This window comes from Perognathus longimembris, chromosome 16 (genome assembly GCF_023159225.1).
Source record: "Perognathus longimembris pacificus isolate PPM17 chromosome 16, ASM2315922v1, whole genome shotgun sequence".
Classification (NCBI taxonomy): Eukaryota; Metazoa; Chordata; class Mammalia; order Rodentia; family Heteromyidae; genus Perognathus; species Perognathus longimembris.
The window spans coordinates 2507934-2533369 of NC_063176.1; positions in this window are offsets into that span (position 1 = coordinate 2507934).

The window sequence follows — 25436 nt, forward strand, 5'->3', positions numbered from 1 at the left end:
CGTTTCTTCCTCCGTGGAACTGACTAGCACACAAGCCATTTGGTTGGAAAAGCTGTCACATTTGGAAAGCAGCAGCCAGTCAGAGAAATTAAATTGTTTTTCTTTGTCTGCCTGCTGTTCCAAGTCTCCGCGGGCTTTGCCAGTTCTGTGGGGGGAGATGCGTGGGGCTTGTTCAGCTGTTAGGGAGGACGGGGGAGGAGGGGTGGACTCCCACCAGCCAAAACCATGGAATCCGTCACCCAGGCCGGGTGGGCACCGGCAGGGTCGCGCCAGGCAGGTGCAAGGCCCAGAGCACGCAACGGATGCTTTCTGAGAAGAGGAGAGAAAGGGGTTAGGCCGGCCCACGGGATGCACCTCAGATTTTCCGTTGTTCTATCTCAGGCAGTAAGAGTCTCTGTGGGCAAAATCACCCTCAGGAATACCATCCACTGAATGGCGCACAAGGTTCGCCTGGCCATCCAACAAGGGTGAGATGAGGAAAGAGGAGGAATTTCTTTGCCTGAGTCATTCGTGCTAGATGGCCTTGGAGTGTTAGGTCAAATCTGTTTGCATTTGAACGCGAGCACTGATGTGGGATATATTAGAAATGTAGCTCTAAGAACAGCATGGTTGGGGAAAAAAAAATCCATACTTGATTAAGAAAAGTCATTGAGGGCTATAAAGTTTCCTGTGGAGGATGGTGAAAGACACGAGAACCATGAAGCTCAAGAGCTAAAATGTATGGGATATTGAAATGGTTGCCAGATATTCAGTGTTAATGTGTGTTTATCTCTAGCTCTATTGCAGACATCAGTGGTACAGTTGCTGGGAAATGAATCTAGTGGTTTTAGGACCGTGACCTTTCCTGTTGGAAAGTGCGTTTGAAAGCTATTACAGGAAAAAATTACGCTTTTCTTTCTTTATGTTTTATCCAGGGTTGTCTGTGTTCATATGCTGAGGACTTTGAGTGCACTATATCATTTAATACTTTCAATAAATTTATGGGGAATAATTGTTATCACCTCCACTTCCTGAATGAAAAAAGAAACGGAAACGGAAAAAGTTACCGCAGTAATTTGCCCAAGGTGACACAGCAGGAAAATGGCAGAGACCAGTTCAGAGCTAACTAGTGTTCAGTTTGTTAAGTATTCATTATGTGATTCACAGTGTATTCCTAATATAGGTTCAGAAAGGAAGGGGGGAAGTTTTCTTCTCTTTATGTCTGTTGTCATAAAAGGTCTTCTTGAGCCAGGGATAGATTTCTTAGGGTCTGGATCTGGTAAGACACAGGAAAAAAAAAATCACTCCTAGCACAGAACTTTGCAAGACAATGTCAAACATGGCTGCAGTGTAAAAGTTTTATGCAGATGGTGGAGATTAGCAAGGTCATATATAAAACATTTACTGAGACTTAGTCATGCACTAAGCCCAAATTCATCCTGTTTCACGGTTTTGAAAACAGGCTCTACCACTGACTCAGTCTGTGAAACTTACCCCTGTGACTTCGTTTCTTCGCACTTCGTATTTTTCTCCTTTGTCAGAGAAGGATAATCACTATTACCTACTTCTCAAGGCTGTTGCAGTGGTTAACAAGGGTTCATCCGTATAAAAGGAGGGCTGGAACGTCATGATTACTGCCATTGCGGACACCATCCCCAGGTCCACTGGACTGTGCCCCGGCTCTCAGCGGTCCTGTCGGCTGCACTGCATCCTAAGTACCTTGGAAATATTACCTCTCCTTGTGGCTGAGGCCTGTGTCGTGGGCCATTAAACGCCCCTTGCTGAGTGAGGGTCCTGGGGCAAGCCAGGCCCCTGCCCGGGCTCTGGAACCAGCTTTCTCAGCCTTTGAGCCAGGGTTCATAGCTACTGTTCGCATCCATTCCAACCTCAGGCAGCTAGAAAGGGCCAGAGACGGAACTCACACTTGTCCACTCCCACTCCAAGTCTAGACTGCATTCTGGGGAGGGGGGGGTGTTATCCGGGGGAGGGGGGGCAGAAACTGATGAAACTTAAAGAATCGCAAACACGGTTGTACCTATCAATCAGAGAGGCACTCACAGGGCGAGCCAATACAAGCACACTGGCTAGTTCTGCCCAAATTGGATCTTCTTCTGAAACGGAAGAATTAAATATACAGAATAGAATTCAACAAATGAGGGGCTGGGGATGTGGCCTAGTGGCAAGAGTGCTTGACTCGTATACATGAAGCCCTGGGTTCGATTCCCCAGCACCACATATATAGAAAATGGCCAGAGGGGGCGCTGTGGCTCAAGTGGCAGAGTGCTAGCCTTGAGCAAGAAGAAGCCAGGGACAGTATTCAGTGCTGAGTGAGTCCAAGCCCAGGACTGGGCAAAAAAAAAAAAAAAAAAGAATTTAACAAATGAAATACTAGAAATAAGAAAGAAGATAACATTATATTGATAACAAAAATTAGCCATGGAACAAAGGAAATCTAACCAGGGACAAGTTATCAAACGGCAACCCCAAAAGCTCATTTTATCATAGCAAAAGAAACCGGAAGCAAAATAATTGAAGTATATACTTCTTCCCTGTGGTATCTTGCTTTTCTGATATACTGAAAAGGAATATTTACAAAATTGTAGCAGTCTTATAGAAATAAGATAGTATTTTGAATTATTTGTTCGATTTTTTTTTTTTTCCAAAATGGATCCTGGGCACCAGGTAATGTTTCAATACATGTATGCGTTGAGTAAATCAGATTATCTTCTCAGCCTTCACTGAAAACTTTCAATATCCTATCTTCTAGCTTTGGAGAGAGAAACTACACTATTATTTTCAATAGCCCTCCTATTAGCAGTAGCACACCAGAACTTCCTGTTCCTATCTAACTGTCACTTAGTACCATTGGTCAGTTTTGTTTCACCCTTCCCACTTTCCCAGCTTCGGTAACCACCATTCTATTCTCAAGTGCTAGGAGACCAACTTCGTCATCATTTGCTTATGAATAGACTAAAATAATAATGGCAGAAATACTAATGCTTGGAGTAAAGACGGCACATGAATAGAATAGTTTATTTATTGAAGGCTTAAAACTCTAGCAAAGTACAACACTGAACACTGTACACCTATGCTTTTTTTTTTTTTTGCCAGTCCTGGGCCTTGGACTCAGGGCCTGAGCACTGTCCCTGGCTTCTTTTTGCTCAAGGCTAGCACTCTGCCACTTGAGCCACAGCGCCACTTCTGGACATTTTCTGTATATGTGGTGCTGGGAATCGAACCCAGGGCCTCATGTATAGGAGGCAAGCACTCTTGCCACTAGGCCATATCCCCAGCCCACTCCCCCCTTTTTTTTAACCAGTACTGGGACTTGAACTCAGGCCCTAGGTGCTGTCCATGAGCTTTTTTGCTCGAAGCTGGCACTCTACTACCTGAGCCACAACTCCATTTTCTAGCTTTTTTGTGGTTAACTGGAGATAAAAGTCTCAAAGACGTTCCTGCCCTGATTGAATTTTAATTGATATTCTTTAATCTCAACTTCCTGAGTAAGTAGGATTAACACCCATTCTATTTTTCAACACTCAAAGTTTCCATCCATCTATCCATCCATCCATCTATCCATCCACCCAATAAATCTTTTATTAAGAGCCCACAGTATGCAAGCTACTCTTTTAGGAGGTGGACTTTTATCAGTGAGTGAAAAAGATAAGGCCTGTACTCTGCTACAGTTTGTAGTCAGCAACAAATATGAAGAGAAAACTTAAAAAAAAAACAACAATAAAAGTCTGTCAGGTTTTGTGGTTTGGCAAGCTGAGCTTAACATGGTGAAACCAAAGAAGCAGAGTACTAGGAAAAGAGACCCGTCCCGAGAGTCCTGGGATAGGTAGGGAGAGACTCTCCCCAAAGAAAGCAGACGGAAGCAAGGGTGTAATAAGTAAGGCCAGAACTTAGATTATTTAAATAAGCAGTAAATAACTTAAGGAACAATGTCGGGAAGAAGATATACAACTGTAGCATCCCCCATTTGAGGCACTGATGTGAGCGTTAGGTCTGAACAGAAGACCGTGGGCAACCCGTGGTCAGATGGCTCCTGAGAGGTCCAGGTTGGGTCGGTGGCTGGGAGAAGTCAGTATTGCTAGAGGGGACGGCTGGAGTTTTCACGAGATGATTGCTCTGGCTTCAGGGTATATAGTCTGCTGAGCACAGGTCATTGTCCTTATTTGGGGTAAAAAGGAGTATTTACCCATCACTCCTGTCCGTCTTGCGAATCCAAGATGACAGCATGTTTCGGACAATGTCTAACGCCTTTCCCATTCCCGCTGGGTATTGGGAGCAGGATATTGTGCAAGCTAACAGGAAGGCACGTCACGTGCTCTTGTCTTTGTGACTTCAGTGTTGAAAGGCAAGCAGATGTAGGTGAAGGATTACCAACTATTAAGCACACACTACTTGAGAGGCCTACGTGTCTATGCGCACAATGAAGTGCAAGTCTGGCCCTGAGTTTTAATACATAGGAGAAGGGTCCAGAATGTTTGTCACGTTTTTATCTTGCCTTGACTTAACTTGTGGCTCCCAATAAGGAGTCTGTGCTTTTTAGCAAAAGAAATTTAAGTACCTTACTGTTAGGCAGTTTCTAATAGAAGGAAAGTGGAATCTGGTATGATGGTAGATCATCCAAATGAAATTGGCCTGTGGCCGTTTGTAAGTAGAGGAGGAGCAGCTGTTGAGAGGCAAATGGAGATTTAGGAATTACCTGAGAGAAGAGAGTGCAGGTGAGGGAGTTTGTAACTCAGCGACTGATAGAGCATCAGAGAGAAGACTCCTGGGCAGAGGAGAGACCCTGGGGGAACGAGAAAGGATTGAACCCTGAATAGGGGTTCTATCAAGGAAGCTGGACCAACAGAGAAGCGTGAAGAGATGGCGAGAGTTCTAAATGCTGGTAGGATTCAAAGGTACTTTGACCGGAGTTGCAGCAAAGAAGTCAAATGCAAGAGTAAGAAAGGAGTGAGCAGGCAAGAGATAGACACAAGGAACATAAAGAAGCAGAAATAGGGCAATAGGCTGTAGAGTCCACTCGAAGAATGACACGCTACCACTCTCATTCTAGGAGGTCTCTCGGCACGTTAGCTTTAGCTCAAGGAAAATGCCTGGTGAGAGAGCGAATAATCTGGTTGTGAGAGCAGCTGTTACCTTTCAGGATACCACTGAACACAGAAGAGATTTAGGTATGAATTCTTGAATATGAATGAGAAAATCTGAGTTCTCCAAGATGTTCCAATATGTTCTCGTCACACAGAGATTTATTTTTGCTGTCAGTCAGCAGGGAAAACTTTCCCCTAGTACGTAAGGTTTGAAGCAAGGGAGAAAATGAAATGTACTCAGTCACCAAGCTGCATTTGTATTAGGAAAATAGCGTTTTGGCAGGGGAGCTATTATGACTTGTCAAGCTGATTAATCTCAGCATTGCCACTATATTAAGAAGCCAGGGGCTGGTGGCTCATGCCTGTGACTCTAGCTACTTAGGAGGTTGAGATTGGAGGGCTGAGGATTCATGGCTCTGTGTAAAAACTTCATCTCAACTGGTAAAATCTGGGCGTGGTCGCACGTGCACAAATGGGAGGATCGTGGTTCAGATGGGCCTGGGCAAAGGTGAAACCCTGTTTGAAAAATAACAAGGATGAGGAGGGTTGTGGGTGGCTCAAGCCGTGTCACGCTTACCTAGCAAGCACTAGGTCCTGAATTCAAAATCTGGTATTGGGAAAAACGGGAGGAAGGGAGGGAGGGAGGGAGGGAGACAGGGAGGGAGGGAGGGAGGGAGACAGGGAGGGAGGGAGGGAGGGAGGGAGGGAGGGAGGAAGAGAAGGGAAGGAAAAGATAAACAAAAATATAAAGGGCAAACTCATTCAAATTGTACTCTGAAATTGTTATCTCATTGAGGGGTCCTTCAAGAAACATTTGTCTAAGGACAGATCGATGAAGGATATGCTTTAAACGTTGGCGTGTTCTACATTGAATTACCATGGGGGGGCGGGGGTAAAAGGCGAATGACTCCAGAGCACTGAGATATTTGGCTTTGGTCAGCTTTTTATGACTGAGTCCTCCTGATCATTACCAGGATGCTTTGTGGGTAGGAAGTCCTCATAAAGCAGAATTGAGTGCATGGATGATAGCATGCATGTTGTTGTACTTTTAGCTACAGTAAAAATCTGTGTAAGAAAATCCTGTAAAGGAGTCAGATGGATGAACTTAAGAGCTGGATATAGATTATAAAATATGCTAATAACAAAATACTCATTGCCCAATTCCTAGGGATAAATGTGTTGAGAATCACACATATCTTTGTCAATACCGACAGATTATGCCCAACGTTTCTTGCTCCCTACAGAAATTTCACTTCATTTCAGTACCGAAAGTCCCGGGGAATGGGGGAGTCCGTGCACATGAACTGCCACTACTTAATCAAACTGCGTTATCTCTCCTTTCAAAAACTGTAGACAGCGTGCACATACCATCTGCTCTTTGTCTGTGCTCCTTCTGCGCTTTTCTTCATCTAGAAGAATGGCTCTTGAAATTCTTACAGGACTCTTTGAAACATTTGTTGCATATTTTGAGCTGCATCTGGTGGGCCGCGGTCCCAAGTGCTGTGTTTGTTCCCAGTTGTCTTGTGTGTGCCATGTTTCTTGTGAATCTACTTTTGTTAATGTTGTGGGTAAATGCTTTTCCGGCTTTTTTTCAGCACACATTTATGGAGAGACTCATAGCCCAAACCAAGTGGCTAAGGGTCATTTTTAAGGAATGACTCAGTGTCAAGGAAACTTGATTAACTTGCCTGCCATCTGATTTGTACATGGTTACCTGGAAATTGGTGTTTGTTTCTGTAGCTTGATGATTTCAAGATGGACGTTGGCCCTTTAAGGAATCCTGGATACCTTGAATACTTGCTTAGACTTCTGCTCCAGTTTCATCAGGGAGACTTCAAGAAAGCTATAATTCACATAGTGTTTGGTTTTTTTTTTCTTTTTTCCAGCAAGCAAGTATCCCACCTGTCAGGAAGACACGTTTTTCCAGGGGTTCAAAAGGAGCGTATTGTAAAGGAGCTCTGAATCTCACAGGGTTATCACTATCTGTTAAGTGAACTATGGAAAGTCACCAATTGTTGGCTACTTTTGAATTTTTCATAGTTTTTTATATTAGCACATATGCTAAAAATTTGGAAAGCTCAAAACATATAAAGAAGAAATTAAAATCCCACAGTGTTCAGAAATAATATCTGCTTCTTCTGAAATGGTAATTATATAATAAGTACTAGGCTAAACTATTACTTAGATCAATTATTTTAACGCTTATGATGCTTTCATTAGCATAGATACTATTGCTGTCCTAAATAGATAAGGAAGCTGAAGTACATTTTTACCTTACCTGCCTGAAATCTCTTGTCCAGTAGGTAGTGTAGCCAAGATTCAAACTATGTCCAGGGTCAAACTTCCTAACAACTTACACAGTTAACTCCTTCCAACTTGCACTTTAACACCTACACAAATGGTCTTCCATCAAGTTTTTAAAATACGGATCAGAGGGTCTTTAATAATGTGCCTTAATTTTGTATACTTGGTTATGTAGCAGATTTCATCTTACACCGTTTACAAGTTTGTGGGAAACCTATGTATAAGAAAGATATTTTAATTCAGTAAACTACGAGGCCCCTACTTCTTGTGGTACCTATTCACGTAAGCTCTTGCTTAGTCACGCAAGGTTGGTAGTGCCCTACCGCTTGACCAACGCCTCTACTTCGGGCTTTTTTTGCTAGTTAATTTGAGATAGGAGAGTTTTATTTGTCTGTTTGGCTTGGCTTCAAACCTAGATCTTCAGATCTCAGCCTCCAAAGAAGTTAGGATTGCAAGTATGAGCAACCAGTCTTCGACTTCAACAATGCTTTAAAATAACAACAGTAACAGTAGCCAAACCACCCTGACAAATCCCTAGAGGAAATGTTCCATAGGCAAATGAAGTAGGAGACGGTCATCAAAGCAATGGACATTACACACTGTGACAAACTGTTAAAGGATACTTAAGTATTGATGGTAGAACCACTATAAAACAACAAAAATCAACAAACAACACCACACTTCACAAATAAGATTTCCACATATTTCTTCCCAGCTCTTTTCTACCAATTTTATTTTAAAGCTTGTCATTTGGTTCCTTCCTAGAAGTCAACAGATTTTACTAAATCAGCAATTTGCATTTTCCTTCCTTTTAAATGTTTTCCTCACCCATCTCCTACCTCATTTCCTCCTTTTCTACTTTGTTCACCCTTAACCCGATCTCACCCTTCTCTTCCCTTCCCTGGCTCATCCATTGTGAAGCCCTTCTGTATGTAGACAGAGCAGGGCCTTCCCCTTCCTGTTCTCAGCTTTCTCACAACGCCATACCCGGTCACTTTCGGCCACCAAAACAGTCCACCCGTCACTGAAGCCCCCAGGGACAAGGGAAGACCTTTCCCCCCTCGCTCCCCCCCTCCCTAGCTTGCAGAATCGAACCACGGGCATCAACTTGATTTATCGTGTGCTGCTTTGGATCTGATTTTAGTCACTTTAGATGGAGAAAATATTCAAAACGCAAATAAAATAGTGTTTTTATAACTTCACAGTTCTTAAAAACAACAAAAAAAAACTTTGGTTGGAAATATCAAAATTGTCCTGACAACATTTTAGATGAAATACTCTAATTCAGTTGCTGCCATTTTGAGATGTCATCGGTAATAACACATCCTGACATGTTTTCTATTTTTTTTTTTTTTGTCTTTTAAGTTAGGGTTTGGCACTTGCGTTAGGCATCTGAGTGAGACCAAATGGCACATCCAACTGTGGCGAAATACCTGTCTTGTGAACTTGTTATGGAGATATCCTAGAGAATGTGTGGGGAGAGAAGCCGTGTTCTCTGAAGAAACCATCGTCCGTGCCCTCTGCCTTGAGTCTGACTTGCTCTTCTCAGAGACTGATCCACAGAGAATCCTGCAGAGGTTAACTCTAGACAAAGTACCTTTGGATGTGAAGAGCATATCCTTTTAGGTTAGATCCCGTTGCCAAGGGGTTAATTGGACTCAAACATGTCTCCCCATGAGGTTTGTGAGTCTGTGAAATAAATTCCATCTGTTTCTTGAAGCGGTTTATGGGTTTGGCAAGATGATGTGTTGGCCTGACAATTGCTTAAAAATCCTTTTTAGCCTGATACAGGTATACTTTTTTTTTATAGTACCCAGATTTATTTTCTTCACCATCTAATTTTAAATTAGAAACCACTCCAGCCCTGTGTCTTAGATACTAAATCTGTTCAGAAAGTGAATATCACATAACTATCACTTGACCAAAAAAAAAAAAAAAAAAAAAAAGAGTGTAACTTTCATACTGTAGTAGAGAAATCAGATATTCTTCCACCAATTTGAAAGCTATGAGACTTGGAATGTTAGCGTCAAAGCAGTTTTGCACTGTTTTTTGAAGTATACTTCCTTGTTTCCAAGGGGGAACCTTCAGTGGACTTGATCCGAGAACACCCATGGCTTGTGTGGACAGTGAACACTTGTGCGAGTCGGGTTTTGTGGCTGTTGTTGTAGCAAATACACGAACCTGATAGAAACAGTTGAGAGGAGGAAAGATGGGATTCGGCTTGTGGTTTAAGAGGTTTCGATTCACGCTCAGCTGGCTCCTCTGCTTTGAGACATGGAAGGACAGACAGCAAGGCAGAGAGCGTGTTGTGAAGTGGAGTGGCTCTTCTCACGGTGGCTAAGAAGCAGAGACAGGAGGAAGGGGCCAGGAAGAAGACCCACCCACCTACCCCTGGACGCCCAGAGGGACCAAGCGTTTAGCACCTGAGCATAGGGGGAGCAGGTCATGTTCAAATCCTAAGAGCACCCACGTTCCACGGATAGCTTTCCTGCTGTCAATCCAGATGAAACAAACACACAAAGCAAAGACAGAAGCAGCAAAAACGACTGCAGAGGGAGGAAAATGAGGCAAGTCATCCGGAGGGGGAATGTAAGTCAAAAAGAACGACAGTGGTTCCACCTGTTTGGCGAGGGGGCATCTGCTCGGTTCGGGTGCTCTGCTCGCAGGCACGCTCTGCTCGGAAGCTTTGCTTGCGTGTAGGTGCTTGAGTTGTATTCCTTCGTGCGTAGGGATTTCCTGCAAGTCCATCGGGGTCAATCTTCTCCTGTTCTTGGAAACGTTAGCTTTCGATCAGGTCTTCCCTTCTCTCATCTTGGGTCTATTTGTTTCTGGTAGGTCTGTACAAGGTAAGATTTCAGGTGATAGGTGAATTGGCAATGTCGGGCTGGAGGAAGGCAGAGCGCCCGGTCTGTGAGGCTGCTGCGGGGACATCGTACCCACCCAGCCTACCTGCAGACGCCAGAAGATGGCAGCCACTGGGACTCCGTGCCCGCCCAGCCTACCTGCAGACCCCAGAACACGGCAGCCACTGGCAGCCCCCAGAGGAGGTGTCATTTCCCACGAGTTAGACAGTAGCAGGCTTCTGGCCTTAGAGAAGGATGATAGCGACCGTCTCAGGAGCCTCAGGTAGCTTGGTGGACCAGGTAAATCAATCGGTGATTCTGTGTTTCTGTGAAAAAATATACAATAGCTTATTGAAGTCTGGTCCCCATTATACTCATTGTGGCCCCTTCTGGGATTTTTTGATCTATCTTCTTTAGGTCATAATTTGATCATTTACATATTTTCATATCATGTATTCAAATTCTAGTATTCTGGATTAATATATTTGTAGGTATTAGGAACAAGAATAAAAGGAATAAAAGAGTCTGTCCTTAGCTCTATCGAGACTACGGAAGCCATGTTAGAGTCAGCATCTTGACATCGCTACCTGGTTTTGTGGAAGCCTAATGCCTTGGGCTAATGTCTATTCCACCAGTGACCCCTTTTTATTGTGCCCAGCCTCCCAAGAGTCTGATAAAAACACTCGCTGTCCACCTGTTTTTCCACTCAGGACATTTCTCTGGCTCTAGTTCCCATTACTTTCTCCAAATCTCTCATTGGCCATCACTAGTCATTGTGTTCTTTGAATTTACTCACATTCCACTCCGTTCTAGGTTCTATCTTCTCACGCCCCTTCAAAATGGCAGCTTTGTTGTACTCTATCCTATGGGCTCTGGTCTAATATCTCGTGAAGGTAGCATTTGAGTAAATGCCTCTGACAAAAGGCCTCAAGGTCATGACACCAATTATGGCTCTGGTTTCTTCATGACTGTAGATACTACATTGTCCCTAGCTAACAAGGACAGTGCTGGCAGGCACAGGAAAGGTTTCCGTGTCTACATGATAGTAATAATCTTCTCTAGATTATAGATAGGGGTCCATTCTGGGGAGTGAACTTAGGGCTTTATCATCACCTTGTTTGTTTGTTTTGCACACCAATGGTGCTCTACCATGTAAGCCATGCCTCCAGCCCAACTTTATGCTTGCATATTGTCTGGCTCTGAACTGTGATCCTCCAGGCCTCGGGCTCCTGGGTAGCTAGGCTTGCAGTTGTGAGCCGCTGGCATCCAGTCTTGGGCACTGGTTTATGGGATAGGCTGTACGGGTTCAAGTAGACGTGAAGTTTCTGGGAGGCTGTGGTTTACACACACCCATGACCTGGTGGTTTGAATGACACCTATCATGTCTTTGGAATTCATTGTGCCCTACTGTATTTTTTATTTAGCTGCTGCCTATGAGAGAAAACGCTTGCCATTGGTCTCTCTGAGCTGGGCTTACCCCACTGAACGCCATGTGTTTTAGGTCCACCCAGTTTCCTGCAAAGGACATCATCGTACTCTGTCTAATGGCTGCGTAAAATTCCATTGCGTACAGGTGCCACCGTTTTGAATCCACTCATCTATTGTCGGGCATCTGGCCCTTGTGAACAGTGCAGCCGTGAGCATGGGTGTGCTCACGTCTTGAGACGTGAGATGTTGCTTCCTTCCCCCGACGGATGTCTCTGTCCTCTGGGCAGACGTCATACAGGAGTTCCAAGGGTCCTGAGAGCGTGCCGGGTATCGTCCAGGGCAAGGTGACCCGAGAGAAAGCAAAGGGAAGCTGTGTGTCTCCTGTCGTGTCACGGGGGCGGTGTTGCACCATACGCTTTTATCTTGCTGGCTATACAGGCGACGGCGCTCGGCGAGGGAAGGGATGACTTACGGATGGCCAGGAACATGAGGAAACGAGACTCACTGGGGGCGGTCCTGGAGACTGGCTTTCTTTGTTTGTTTCCGTTGGTCCTGGGGCTTGAACTCAGGCCCTGGAAGCTGCCCTGAGCTCTTCTTGCTCACGGCTTGCGCTCTGCCACGTCGAGCCACAGCGCCACTTCCAGTTTTCCAGTGATTAATTGGAGACAAGAGTCCCCTGGGGACTTTCCTGCCCGGGCTGGCTTCAAATCGCCACCCTCAAATCTCAGCCTCCCGAGTAGCAGGGTTACAGGCGTGAGCCACTGGCGTGCTGTTGGATATTGCAAATTTTATACTGCTCTAGTCATCTTTTTTTCCATAGTTTATCATTCTACTCCATTTTCTACTATCTATCCATCAAGACTCATCTGTAGACATTTCTTGTTATTTATTCCCTCAAGTTCCAGTTTGTGATATCTAATTTCTTTCCTCTTTTCCTACTTAGTTTTTCCCCCTCTCTTTTTATTACTCTTGAGTCCTGTTCCCTGTTAGTCTGAAGAAACTAAACTTTCCTTTTGATTTATTTTGGAGAATTTCACTCTCATTGTATTACACTATTTTTCTCTGAATTTCCTCATGGGAAAATATACTGCTGATACACCTGAGGCCTTAAATGCAAGTTTCCTAGGCCTAAAGCTACCTTTCCTGATATGAATGATACTGTTTCTCCAATGTGTTAAAATGATTCCCTTAATTTTCCCTTGTTTTACATATAGAATTATTATTTTACTTTTCTTCTTTTTTTTCCTTTGGTGTGTTTATTTTGACATAATAGCGGATCTTCAAACTGTTTCAAGGATAGTAGGAAGAATTCATTTATATATATATATTTCATCAGGTGTTCGCATATTTTAACTTTATCACGTTTACTTGGTGTATACATATGTGCTGGTACTATGCTGGACCCCAGGGGTCCATGCTTGGCTCATGCTCGAGCTAAGTCGAGGCAATGTGAGCTTTCTGGTGGTTAACTGGAGATAGGAGCCTCGCTGGGCTCTTCTGAGAAGGCTAGCTTGAAACCATCATTCTCAGAGCTCTGCCTCCTGAGCCCCTAGTGTTTACAATCATGAGTCATCAAGGCCCAGCTAACACATTTACTTTAGATTGCGTGTGTATGTCAAATATGCTTTGAGTCCATCCGGATATGCTAAAGACACAAGGGCCCCTTACCCCTAAACATTTCCACGTGTATATTCTAAAACCACGGACGTTGTCTTGGAATACCAATGCGCAACGATGGAAATCAGACGATTCACACAGATAACTGTCTGTGTTCCCTACGGGAATTATTATTATTGTTAGCGAAGCAAAGCCCAAGGTTACAGACTGTGTCTGCTGGTGTCATCGCTTCCGTGTCTCGACCTGTTCCTCCGTCTTTGTGTTCCGCTCACGATTGTGTTCAGGCGGTGTGCACCTGGCAGGAAGTGCTGAAGTCACCCTTTCCTCCACCCCCCCAGGTCCTATCCCGGGGCACGTGCTGTCTGTGTCTCCCATTGCTTGGGAAGGGCGATATGGTGTCAATCCCACCTTTCTTCTTCATAGTCATGGAGTGATTCTGGATGGTTAACCTGTAGTGGCCTGCCAGGTATTTTGCATTTCTTCATATTCAATGTCTTGATTTATTTTAATTTTTAAATGAAGCCTCTTTCCTGGAATACGCCTTCTTCTCCCTGCTTACTCAAGTCTTCTAGTCTTCGTCCACATTTTGTTTTTCCCCATGAGATTTTCTCTGTTAGTCTACTTAAAAAGTTAGGGTTTTCTTTTGTTTTTGAGCTGAACTCTTATAATTCTTGAACATAAAAAATAACCTAGTATAAGGGGCCGAGTGGAACCCCAACTTAGCCTGTGGGGGCCCCGCATTCCATCCTCAGCATACACAAAAGGAGGCAAAGCGAAGGGGAGTTAGCATGAAATGTGATACAGTGTAGGCATCCAGTAACTCTCATTTTCTTTTTGCTTTCTGCTTTTCATCAGCACATGGCCTCCTGATACAGAGGCTCATGTCTGTAATCCCGGCGACTCAAGAGCCTGAGAACCAGAGGATCACAGTTCAAAGCCAGCTCAGACAAAAGAAAAAAAAAAAAAAAAAAGGTCTTTGTGACTACCTCCAAAATAATCAGCAAAAACCTAAGCTAGAGGTGTGATTCCAGTGGCAGAGCACCGGCTGAGCCTCCCAGCCAACTGAGCAACCACAGGGTCCTAAGTTCAACCTCCAAAGGAAGTACATTTGTTTGCATCACAGGTTTTAAGATCTAAATGCAACCTCATTTTACTCTCCACAGGAGGAAGACATGAGCAAAGACAGTTTATATAACGCTCTGGTACCGCAGCCACCGGTTAGAGCTTCCAAATGCGGCAGGCGCGAAGGGGAAGGCTTGGGAGTGGATGTCGGTTTCTCTCACCCAGCTGAACAGAGCTCCACGGACTCTACTTGTTTTGTATGTTGATTTTTCCATGGAAGAATTCTTATGAAAAAGGAGTCTCCTGCTAGAATGAAGACAAGGAATGCAAACGTGGAAACACTTGCTCTGTCTCTTGTTGACCTAATGTACTAACACTCTTTCCGCAGGTCATCTAACCTGCACTTCTCGTCCTAGAGAGGCAGACACCGTGATCAGTCACTCAAGAAGTACTTACTGCGCATTTGCCCTGAGGCAAGCATGTTGTTGGCATTGAGCATGCAGAAATTGACAAAACATTAGATGTGACACCCAGAAAATGGTTTCTCTCTCCTTAGCTAGGCATAGCCCCATATACCTGTAATCTCAGTCCTTGGAAGGGCAAGGCAGGAGGACTGTGAGTTCAAGGACATCCTGAGCTACTGCCTAACTCTGTCTAAAAAAACTTAGGGTTGGGCATATAGTTCAGTGGTAGAGCACTTGCCTAGAATGTACAAATACTGGGATTTCATCCCAGCAACAACAACAAAAGGATCGAAACCACAACAATGATACCAACAACGAAGAAAGGAACGGAGAAAGGAAGCACTTTTTTCCATCTGGTCAAAGTCTACTTGCTATTCTGTCTTCAGGATTCGCAAAGAAGAAAAATAAACCAGCTTATTATCTACCCCAAATCTTTAAATTTATAAAGTCAGTGATATTATTGCTTTTGTACTTTAGGGCTAAGCTTTGGAGCCCTTTACCTGGCTTGCGACAAAGTGTCAAATGCATTCGTATGCCACCTGAGAAAGGCATCATGGGAACTAGGATGGGGTCCAGAGCCCTCCGTGTGGCCCAAGCGGAACAAAGGGAAACGCCAGTGCTTCCCACCGATCCTCACTCGGTGACCTCATTGGTGTAGCGTTACATGATGCCCGTTTGCTTACCCATCCAGCAGTATGGCACTTGTTTATGGCTTTTACAGTTTACGAGGAACGGCGCGAATTTTAGTCTCATTTTCCTCCTTTGGCTATAAATTTCAAGGTTTTTGTTGTCATTTCTCACCCTAGAATTCCGTGTTTGATTTTTAGACTTTAACATATGTTCCCGGGCAAGTAGATTTGATTTTCGTTGTCCCAGTCGAACAGCTTGACGTGTGTACTAATGCACAGGGTATGTTGGGCCTTACATCGGGTAGTGGTTCCGTAACGCCTAGCAGCGTCGTAGCTGCTTGTCTAAGTTCATTCTGTGAGGTTTGCCCATCGATGATACGGCCTAAGAATACACTTCACGGAACGCGTCCTTGTCAGTAAGCAACATGGGAACTCTATCTCCAGGTATTCTGCTTTTCTGGATTCTTGTTGGCTATTTTTCTACACCACTTGCTACATTCTAGTTTGAATTGTGCATTGTCTTTGACCTTGAGGACATTGATAAAAATAATTTGATAAGAGCAAGGATGAGAAAAGAATCCAGTAGGCTGATCAAAAGCTTCCCTCTTCCCATACCACAACTGACTTCATTTCAGTAACTAGCCTTTTTTGTTGGTCTACACAGATGCTTAGCTAATTCAACCAACTCTATTATTATGTAGTAGAAAAATGGGTCCTCCCTTGTACTTGTGGCCACAATAACGGGAATCGCACTGGTCTGTTTCATGCTCCCTACCATAAGAGACGGAATCCTCAGAACCTGTGAACTCACATGAAGCAATTCTCTTTAAGTTGTTTCCAGGTATTTTTGGTCACACTGCTGCGGAAGAGTAACCAATGCACGCAACGGGTGCCAGAGAAGTAGGGTTATTGCTGTGACTAAACCTGACCATGTGGCTCTTCAGCCTCTGGAGCTGGTTTGTGGGAGGAATTTGGAAAGGTTTGGAGAAAGAGGCTGGAGAACGCCAGGGGTGCCGTAAGCAGGACAGTTCTGGAAGGAGTTCAGAAGGCCAGAATACCCACAGAACGTGGACAGTGAAAGGCAGGCTCATGGGGTTCCAGATGGTTCCGGCAGGCATTCATGTTACATTCTAGCAGAGAGGCTGCCCACAGATTGCTCATGCCCTGAAACGTTGCATGAGGCCGTGTTTAAAAGTAGCGGACTAATTCGTATGGTGGAGGATTTTTTCATGACAGCATAATACCCAGGCTATGTCACAGTTATTGCTGACTGTGTTTCAGCCAATTTATAGTGAGAATTGGGAGCAAAAAGAGCAGAAGATACTGGGAAAAAAAAGGGAGGTGGATCTGGCTAGACCAAGAGTGAATTGGAAGTTGTGAAGGAGGTTGTAGTTATAAGAGATTCACGGCGATGAATACCTGTAATCCTAGCTACTTCAGGAGGCTCAGATGGGAGGATCCTGGTTCAAATCCAGCCTGGACAGGAACACCCATGAGAGTCTTCTGCCCAATTAACCACCAAAAGATCCAAAGTAGAGCCATAGCTCAAGTGATAGAGCGGTAGCTTTGAGCACCAAAGCTCAAGGACAGTGCTTAGGCCCCCAGTTCAAGCCCCAGGACCGGCACAAATCCCCTTCCCCCCCAGAAAAAATCTCCCCAAAGCCCAAACCCAAAGAGATTAATGAGGATGATGATGGAAAGAGTAACACTGGGAAAATACATTATACTCATAAATTGACGTTTTGAACTAAAACCTCTTTGTACAACAAAGATGTAAAGATTTAAATATAACTATTTAAAGGTGTGTGTGTGTGTGTGTGCGCGCGCGCGCACTCAGAAGTATTAAGGAGAAGCCAAGTTCTAGGGACTGGGACAATCAGAGAGATTCCTTGAGAGGATCTCAACCATGAGCCAAACCCCATCCTGACAGTGCAGGTTAGGAAACGGTTGGCTCTTTTGAAAGCCTTTCCGTGGAGGAGACAGTGCCCCCGGGGGCCCTGCTCACACAGTCTCCTTCGGGAGCTGCCCCTGGCCCGCGCTGTCCATCCCTCCAGCCAGGGCCGCTGAGGGCCCAGGCCCGGCCGATGGCTGGACGGTGGCCGTTCTCAGCGTGGCCCCCATGACACCGGCTCTGCAGGCAGGTAGACTGCAAGAGCTCCGCGACCATGGAGACGCCGCAGAGCTTTCCAAAGAAGGCCTGGGAGGCGGGGGAGTGGCTGTCAGTCTCCCCCGAGGGAAGAATGGCGTGGCAAGCTCGGGTGACCAGCAGATGCGGTGGCATGGTCGGGAAGGTGACGTGTGGACAAAGGGAAGCTCTGTTCTCTGCATGGCAGACGTGGAGCTGCAGGACTGAGTGTCTGCCCTGCTGGGATCTGGTCTCGCTGGCGTCCGTCCTTCAGGTCCCCGTCCCCCTTCCTCTTGGAATAAGAAGGTTCATGACTTTGTCCAGGAGTTTGTCTTCTGCCTTTGGGAACCGTGTTGGAAGGGGGGCAACTTTGGAGGCTTGGAGGCAGATTCAATGAATTCCGTAGAGTACAATGGCCGCGAGCCTTTGTTAGGGTGCGGGCACAAAATGGTATGGAGATTCTTACCTCCAATTAACCATAAATGCCACTTGAAGAACTCAGGGACCGAGGCCATGCCCCGAGTTCAAGGCCTGGAACTGGCACCACCGTCCCCGAGGTGACAGCCTAGGCCCTCAGGTGCTGGAACCGTCTTGAGAGCTTCTGGAGACGTGGCCAGGTGGTGCCTAGTTGGTAGAAGTGGGTCAGTAGCCGTGGGTTCTTGGGGCTCCATCTTTTCCTGGCGTCTTCTTGCATCCCCTTTTCACTTCTTCCTGGGCGCCATGATGTACACTGCTCTGTTCCCCCCACCCTCCCTACCACAATGGACAGAGCCTTCCGAAACCAGGAACAAAAGATTTCCTTCCTAAGACCGAAAACAAAGCCGGGCTCGGGTAGCTGGCGCCTGTCTTCCCAGCCACTCAGGAGGCTGAGATCTGAGCACGGCAGTTCAAAGCCAGCCTAGGTAGGAAAGTCTATGAGTCTCTTCTCTCCAATGGACCACCAAAAAAGTAAAGCTGTGCCTCAAAGTGGTAGGGTGACAGCCTTGAAAAACAGCTCAGGGACAAAGCTCAGACCATGAGTTCAAGCCACAGAACCACCAAAAATAAAGTAAACAAATAAAAACCAAAATCCTCTAAGTTTTCCATGTTAGTAATTTTCTTGATATGTTCCTTAAATCGAGCTGTATTATACTTTAAATATGACAAATAATACAAATATAATGGGAGTTTTATAGTATTCATTCATACTGAGTGTCAGATGGTTCTTGGTGATATTTCTCTCATACATCATAATTTTGTTTCACCTCATTAAACTTGGTAAGTATTAGAAAGTTTAGGACATATTGTAATTAAACCATTTTTGTAATGCTAATCACCGAGCTAGTCTTCAAGTTACACCTACCGTGTGGACATCAACAGAAAGTCCTTGGAGGCGTAGGGAGACATCTTTAGTTGAGACACTGTCTCTGCTTCTTCTTGTGAGCCTTGAGTCATTTTTGCTTTCCTTCTTTTTTAAGAAAAAGTTTTGTGGGATGTTCTAGGATTTGAACCCCGAGCTCTGTCCTTTAAGTCAAGCCCCCCATCCTTTTTGCTTTATTTCTTTTGCTCTAGATTGTGTGTGTGAGTGTGTGTGTGTGTGTGTGTGTGTGTATGTGTGTGTGTGTGTTTGGCCTGGTTGGCCTTGGACATTAATGGGAATGCTGTATGGAAATAAGGGCATTTTCTATTTGTCACAACAGTTGAGTTATAAGAATAAGCAAGTCAAGGTGCTAGATGAAGTTAAAGGGAAAATAATTCTGTTTAAAAATTTGTTAGGATGTCTAATTTAGCACTTAAAATAGGTATGTTATTTCTGTTAAATGTTTCTTTGAGGAATTTTTGAAATTCTCTTGGAATAAACTTTTCCATAGGGGTTTGACAGAAGAGCATTTTACTGTCTTTATCGTTCTCAGAAGTTGTCCTTTATATGTTTGAGAAACCATATATTCAAACTGGAAATGGCCATTTAAAAAGGTGTGTATGTGTACACACACACATACCTGTTTGTACATTAAATGTAAAAAGGCAGACGAAAACTCTTTTGCTTTTTTGTTGCTTACAAGACTCAGTAAATGAAAAACAAGCAATACGTAAAGCCTGTGTTTCAAAACTATTTCTCGTAGATACAAATATTATGCCATTTATTTCTGCTGGGTAAGGATATAAAGTACAGAGGCTAAGGAAGAGGGAATGTTCCAGAGTATATCATAGATTTGATTGCATCTCCAAAAGCATTTTAGAACCCTGGTCTCTAATATTTTCTTTCTTTCCTTTTTTTTTTTTTTTTTTTGTTGGTGCCAGTTCTAGGACTAGAAATCGGGGCATGGCCTCGGTCCCTGAGTTCTTCAAGTGGCATTTTATGGTTAATTAGAGATAAGAATCTCTCGGAAATTTCTCGCCTCGTCTGGCTTTGGCCGCAGGCCTCAGGTCTCGGAGTAGCTAGCGTTACAGGCACATGCCGAGGGTTCTGGCTGCCAATATTTCAAACCATGATTTGCATTGAAAATAGGCTCTTTAGAGGCAATCAAGTTAAAGCAATGTCTTTCTGGTAGACTTTTGCCTGGTGTTTCTAGTGTCTTTGCAAATGAGATGAATGCGAGCTTGACCTGAATATAGATAGGAAGAAGATCCTATCTCCATGCTACCTCTTGATATGAAGAGATATCATCTCTCGATCACATCTCTTGATATGGAGAAACAGCCTTTGACATACCAGGAGAGAAACAGAGCTTTCTGATAAAAATTAACTCTGCTGACACACTGACCTCTAGCTTCCAAAAGGGAGAAAATACATTTGGGTTTTTAAAGTACTCATTTTAGGGTATTTGTTACAGTAACACTAGCAATGCCCACAAGCTATATAGAGTATATGTGGCTCATATTATGTATCAAAATGCTCAGCCGAGCTAACATTTATGCTCATGCCCATGTATGAGGCATTTAGGAATACCTAAGCACTCTGCATAGATTAATTTTTGTTATCTTTATAAGAATCCCAATTAGGTGGGTACCGTTATTGCTGCCTTTTCTTAGATGAAGAAACCAAGTCTCAGAAGAGTCAATGAAGCTGGTTGTAAGAGGTCAGGCTTGAACTGACTGCATAGTCTGTTCTTTTTACACCATGCTGGAGACTATACATCACCCGGAGATAGGTCACTCAGCTATGGAAGTCTGTTTCTAGAATTAGGAGATTTCCCTTTCCGTTGCTGAGATTTTCAGTGTTTGTACACGGATTTGCATCTTGAGTATTAATTACTATAACGAATTTCCTCAAAGTTGGTGACTTAAGAGACATGTTTTCTCACAGTTTCAGAGGCTGGCACTCTAAACTCATAGGTCAAAATCTTTCCTCCTTCCCCTACCTTCACTCCCCACCCCCCCATCTATCCCTCAGAGTCTAGTAGAAAGCATGTCTTGTTCTTATCTCCATCACTTTAATCTCTATCCATTGCATTGTCTCCTCCTTTTCTGACAATGCTTATTCCCCCTGTGTGTAAGGATGCTTTGCATTGAATTTATGACCTGGATAATCCATGATGATCCTGTCTTATGATTCTGAACTTAATTACATCTGCAAAGACCTTTTACTGAATTAGACATGAAGCAGCCTCTTGGGGTGGCGGGGGGGGCATGATTTAGTCACCTTCTTGTTGTCTTACATTTTAAATCTATGTGCTTTTCCTGGGATTATAATGAGCCACATTATTTACATAAACTAGCAAAGAAGCTAAGCAATAGGAAAACTGGAAAGAAGAAATGGAGGGGAGGGAAGAATGAAAGGAAAGGAAAACAAAATTACTCCGAGGGAGGAAGCACAATATGAATGACAGCATATATCAGCATTTGCTATCAAGGTTTAGCAGACATTGCTATTTGGGAGAGTTGACTAAGCAAAACCTGGTAACTGGGGTTTGAATAATAGAAGGAGAGGCTTTTTGAGGCAGATGAGATGATCCATTTTGAAATTATAAGCTTTCCCAGAGTATTATTTAGCTGTGTACTAGTGTTTGATGAGTGTAATCCTAGATACACAGGAAGATGAGATCTGTTAGGATCATACATCAAAGCCAGTCCAGGCAGAAACGTCTACGAGACTCCCATCTCCACAATAACCAGCAGAGAAGTCAAGGTGGAGGTATGGCTCAGTGGTAGAGTAGAGCTGAACGGGACTGAGACCCTGAGCTCAGACGTCATTACAGCAAAAAAAGAAAAGAAAAAGAGAAAGGCGTTTTATCAGTCTGGGTATGGGGATACATGCCGGTATGCATGGACAAGGATCTTGAGTTGAAAGCCAGCGTGGGCGACATGACAAGTTCCAGGCCAGCCTGGGCCTCTAACAAGACACTATCTTAAAAAGAAAACACAAGTCATCGTAAAGACACGGAAATTAAATTTAAATCAGAATCGCAGACTTCAATAGATCTATCCCAATGCCTTGTCTTTGTAACAACAAAATATTAGGTTTCAACATAGTTTTGTATTCTTACGAGACGAAGAAGCAGTTTGTCACGCAACTAAGGGACGGTTTGTCACTCACACATTAGCAACCATGCGACTTCAAAACAACAATGGGTTCTGCATAGAAATGTCCGTCACTTGCCCCAAATCCAGATTTGTAAGGTTTCAAATCCAGATTTGAAAAGTTACTCACAATACAAACTTGGAACTTTCTTAAAAGTTTTTCATACCCTAATAATAGTATGACAATAAGCATGAGCAAATGTCTCATTTAAGAAAACCCACTATAAACAGTTTAAAAAAAGTTCTAACTCAGTAATAAGCAAACGAAGCACTCAACACATTTGGGCGGTGATTAGAAAGAATGAACTCCAGTATTGTGAAATATGTGAATGAAAGAGCATTCTTAGGATTGCTGGTGGGATGTAAATTAGGACCAGTTATTCCATTCAAATGGGATGCATGGACACGAAAGTCTTTGAACTATGCAGATCCTTTCTCTTTTAGGCAGTGACCCTAGGAAGTAAAAATGCTTGCACCAAAGCAGGATGCACAAAGAGACTTTATTCTACCATGTTTGTACTATTTACAAACTGGAGACAACATCTATGTTCAACATTATGATACTGGCTGAACTGTATATTAACCTTACATAATAGCAACAGCGATGGCTGTGTAGGAATAAAGTTTCTTAAATCTCTATTTTAATTAATTTATTTGTTTATTCATTTCTTTGGTATTGGTTCTGGGGCTTGAACTCGGGCATGGGCACTGTCCCTGAGCTTTTTATTAGAAGATTTTCCTACAAAATGATTTTATTTCCCAGCTGAGTTTCAGATGATCCATTTGCTGTTAGGAAATGGAACCCAATCATCCAATGGAACAAAACGAGTCACCTATGCTACTAAAAAGAAAAATGTAAGTACGCAAGAAAACAAGAAAGCCAACAAGCAAGCAAGAAATTGGAACCCAACATTTCTGTCGTGTATTCGGGGCCAAGGCTATCTAGGCCCTGGTGGCTCTTCCAGGAGTTCCTTTGTATGGGATCCTGAATTGGATCCACTGTTTCTTGAATCAGGGCCCTTTTCTCTCTTGGCGTCCACCGTGGTGTAAAGATGAGCATAGTCTTAGGTACAAAAGGGTGCACACAGAAGAAGACTCTTTGACCATACATGTCTGATTGTGACATGGTGGGTAGCTTGGTGGGTCCTAAAAATAGGTAAGGTTCTCTTGTTATAAGAAAAAAAGAGATAAGTTTAGGATATTTAACATTTGACCAACAAGTGTTCCAGAAAGGAGACCAAGAAAGTATGGAGCAGGGTATTAGATAGATGACAGATAGACTTAGCTTTCTCTCTGAGGATTTATGGGATGTTGTTTCTTTCTGAATTTCTCTTCAAGTGCTCTGAGCTAAGGTCTCTTCTGAGGTGCGCATTATTACCCCTCGTGAACCAGCCTTTTGTTTCACTGAGTTTCGTGGGACTTATCAATTCATGACCCCTATCCTAACTTTGGATCCTTATTTAATTGCATGTCTTCTCATCACCAAACATTCATCAGGCACCTGCTTCTGTGCTGTAGGAAGGACAGCACACATATAAGAAGGTCAGGCTCTGACCTGAAGAAACTTACAGTTCACTGGCAGACAAAAGATCACTACAAATATCAAGCAACACAATAGAGCCCTAACCAGATAGTCCTATAGTCGTGTAGGGCAGAGCCCTTGGCTTACTCTGAATGATGGCGACATTTTGAACTCACAGAAGGAAGACATTTTGCTAAGAATTACATATTGTTGAACTCTCTGAGTCTGTGCTTGAATATGGTGATTTTATACACCACTAAGGAAGCTGACTGGCTAATGCAAAGGCAGGATCTTGAAGAACAGTATGAATAAATAACCAAGGTCCTTAAAGTTTAAACTCCACATGGTAGTAGTGATGATAATTTAGAAAACATATGAAGCATTCGTATATTCCTTGACAATTTAGTTCTTGGATCTCTGTTCTGTAGATAAGGTGACAGGGTGCAGATAATTTAAATTTCATCTTATGTAATGAAGGCATAGGTCAGGAAGGACAAATAGCATTGTTTTTGCAGCAAAATCTAAAAAGATGTTAATTTCATAGAAGTAGAGAGTAGAATGGTGGTTACTGGGCCTGGGAAAGCAGTATAGAAGAGTTGAGGATGTTGGCTAAAGGCTATAGAAGTTCTGTAAGATAGGAGAAATAAGTTCTAGAGAGCAGAGTGTTGACAGTAGTTAATAATCAGAGCTGTGAATGAATAGACTCGCTTTTTATTAAGTTTTCTTTTATTCACAACTCTTTCCTATTGAGTCTCTTTTAGTTTTAGCTTCACTACCCCTAATCCTCTATCCCAACAAAAACTGCACGTCCTTTGGCCCTACCTAGCACTAAATTCTGCTTAAAAAGAAACATTTGGAAAGTCAGAGGTTAAACGTATCCAGTCATGGCTGTATTCCCTATTTGTCTCTCCTGTCGAAGTGTGTTTCAGAAAAGTAAGAGAGAAGAAAGGGCGGGAATCATTTCTTTCTACCAAGATTTGGTACATATATTTTCCATCTTTCCCCACCTATAAGTGTGATCACACAGACCGAGCCAGACATTCTTTGTCCTTGAAGAAGATCCTGTGTGGGCATTTTTGTTGCATCTTAGACTTCTGTGAAAACTGTGCTGAATCAGAGAAAAAGGAAAGCAGTGATGAAAACTTTCAGCGTCTTCCTGCCTTCCCCTTCTTTCCATCCCCAAGAAATAAAACAAAATTCCCACCGAGACTATACAGCACATTCCAAGAGAGCTGATCATGGTTGTGTTTTAGCAGCCCTTAAAATGTAGAAAGAAATACCCAAACCAACCTGGCAGAACCGGCGGTCTCCTATGGTTAGCCTTCCCGGTGCTCCTGCTACTGCTACAGCCCTCGCCTTTCTTATTACTGCAGGCATCTCGGTGTGTTTTCAAACAAAAGCTTGGCTGCCCTTCCTGAAAACGTCCTAAGAACTAAGCTCCCTGTAAAAACTTGAAGGAAACATTTAAAAACCAAAGCTGCACAGGTTCAACCTGAACTTCATTACGGGCGTCCGTGAAGCCAAACGCGGTCTAGTGAGGCCCCTTAGTGCGATCTCGAGACACCGGGGGCCTGTGTCGTTTCTTGGAGTCCAAAAGATGCCTTCCTCGAGCTGGCGTCCTTCCCTGGACTGCGCTGTCCGGGGCCTTCACTCGGTCCAGGTAAATCTCACATCTTGCTTCTTTCTCTTAATTCTGCTAGTGAAGAAGAAATATAAGACAGTGCTACCTGGCCCGGTGATTTGTTTGCGGAGACACTTTCTGTATGTGGCCTCCATGTAGCTTCACAGAGACATGCCCACTTGTAATTCTTTAATTAACAATACAATGCCACCTACATAATAAACATTCCTTCCTAATGGATGT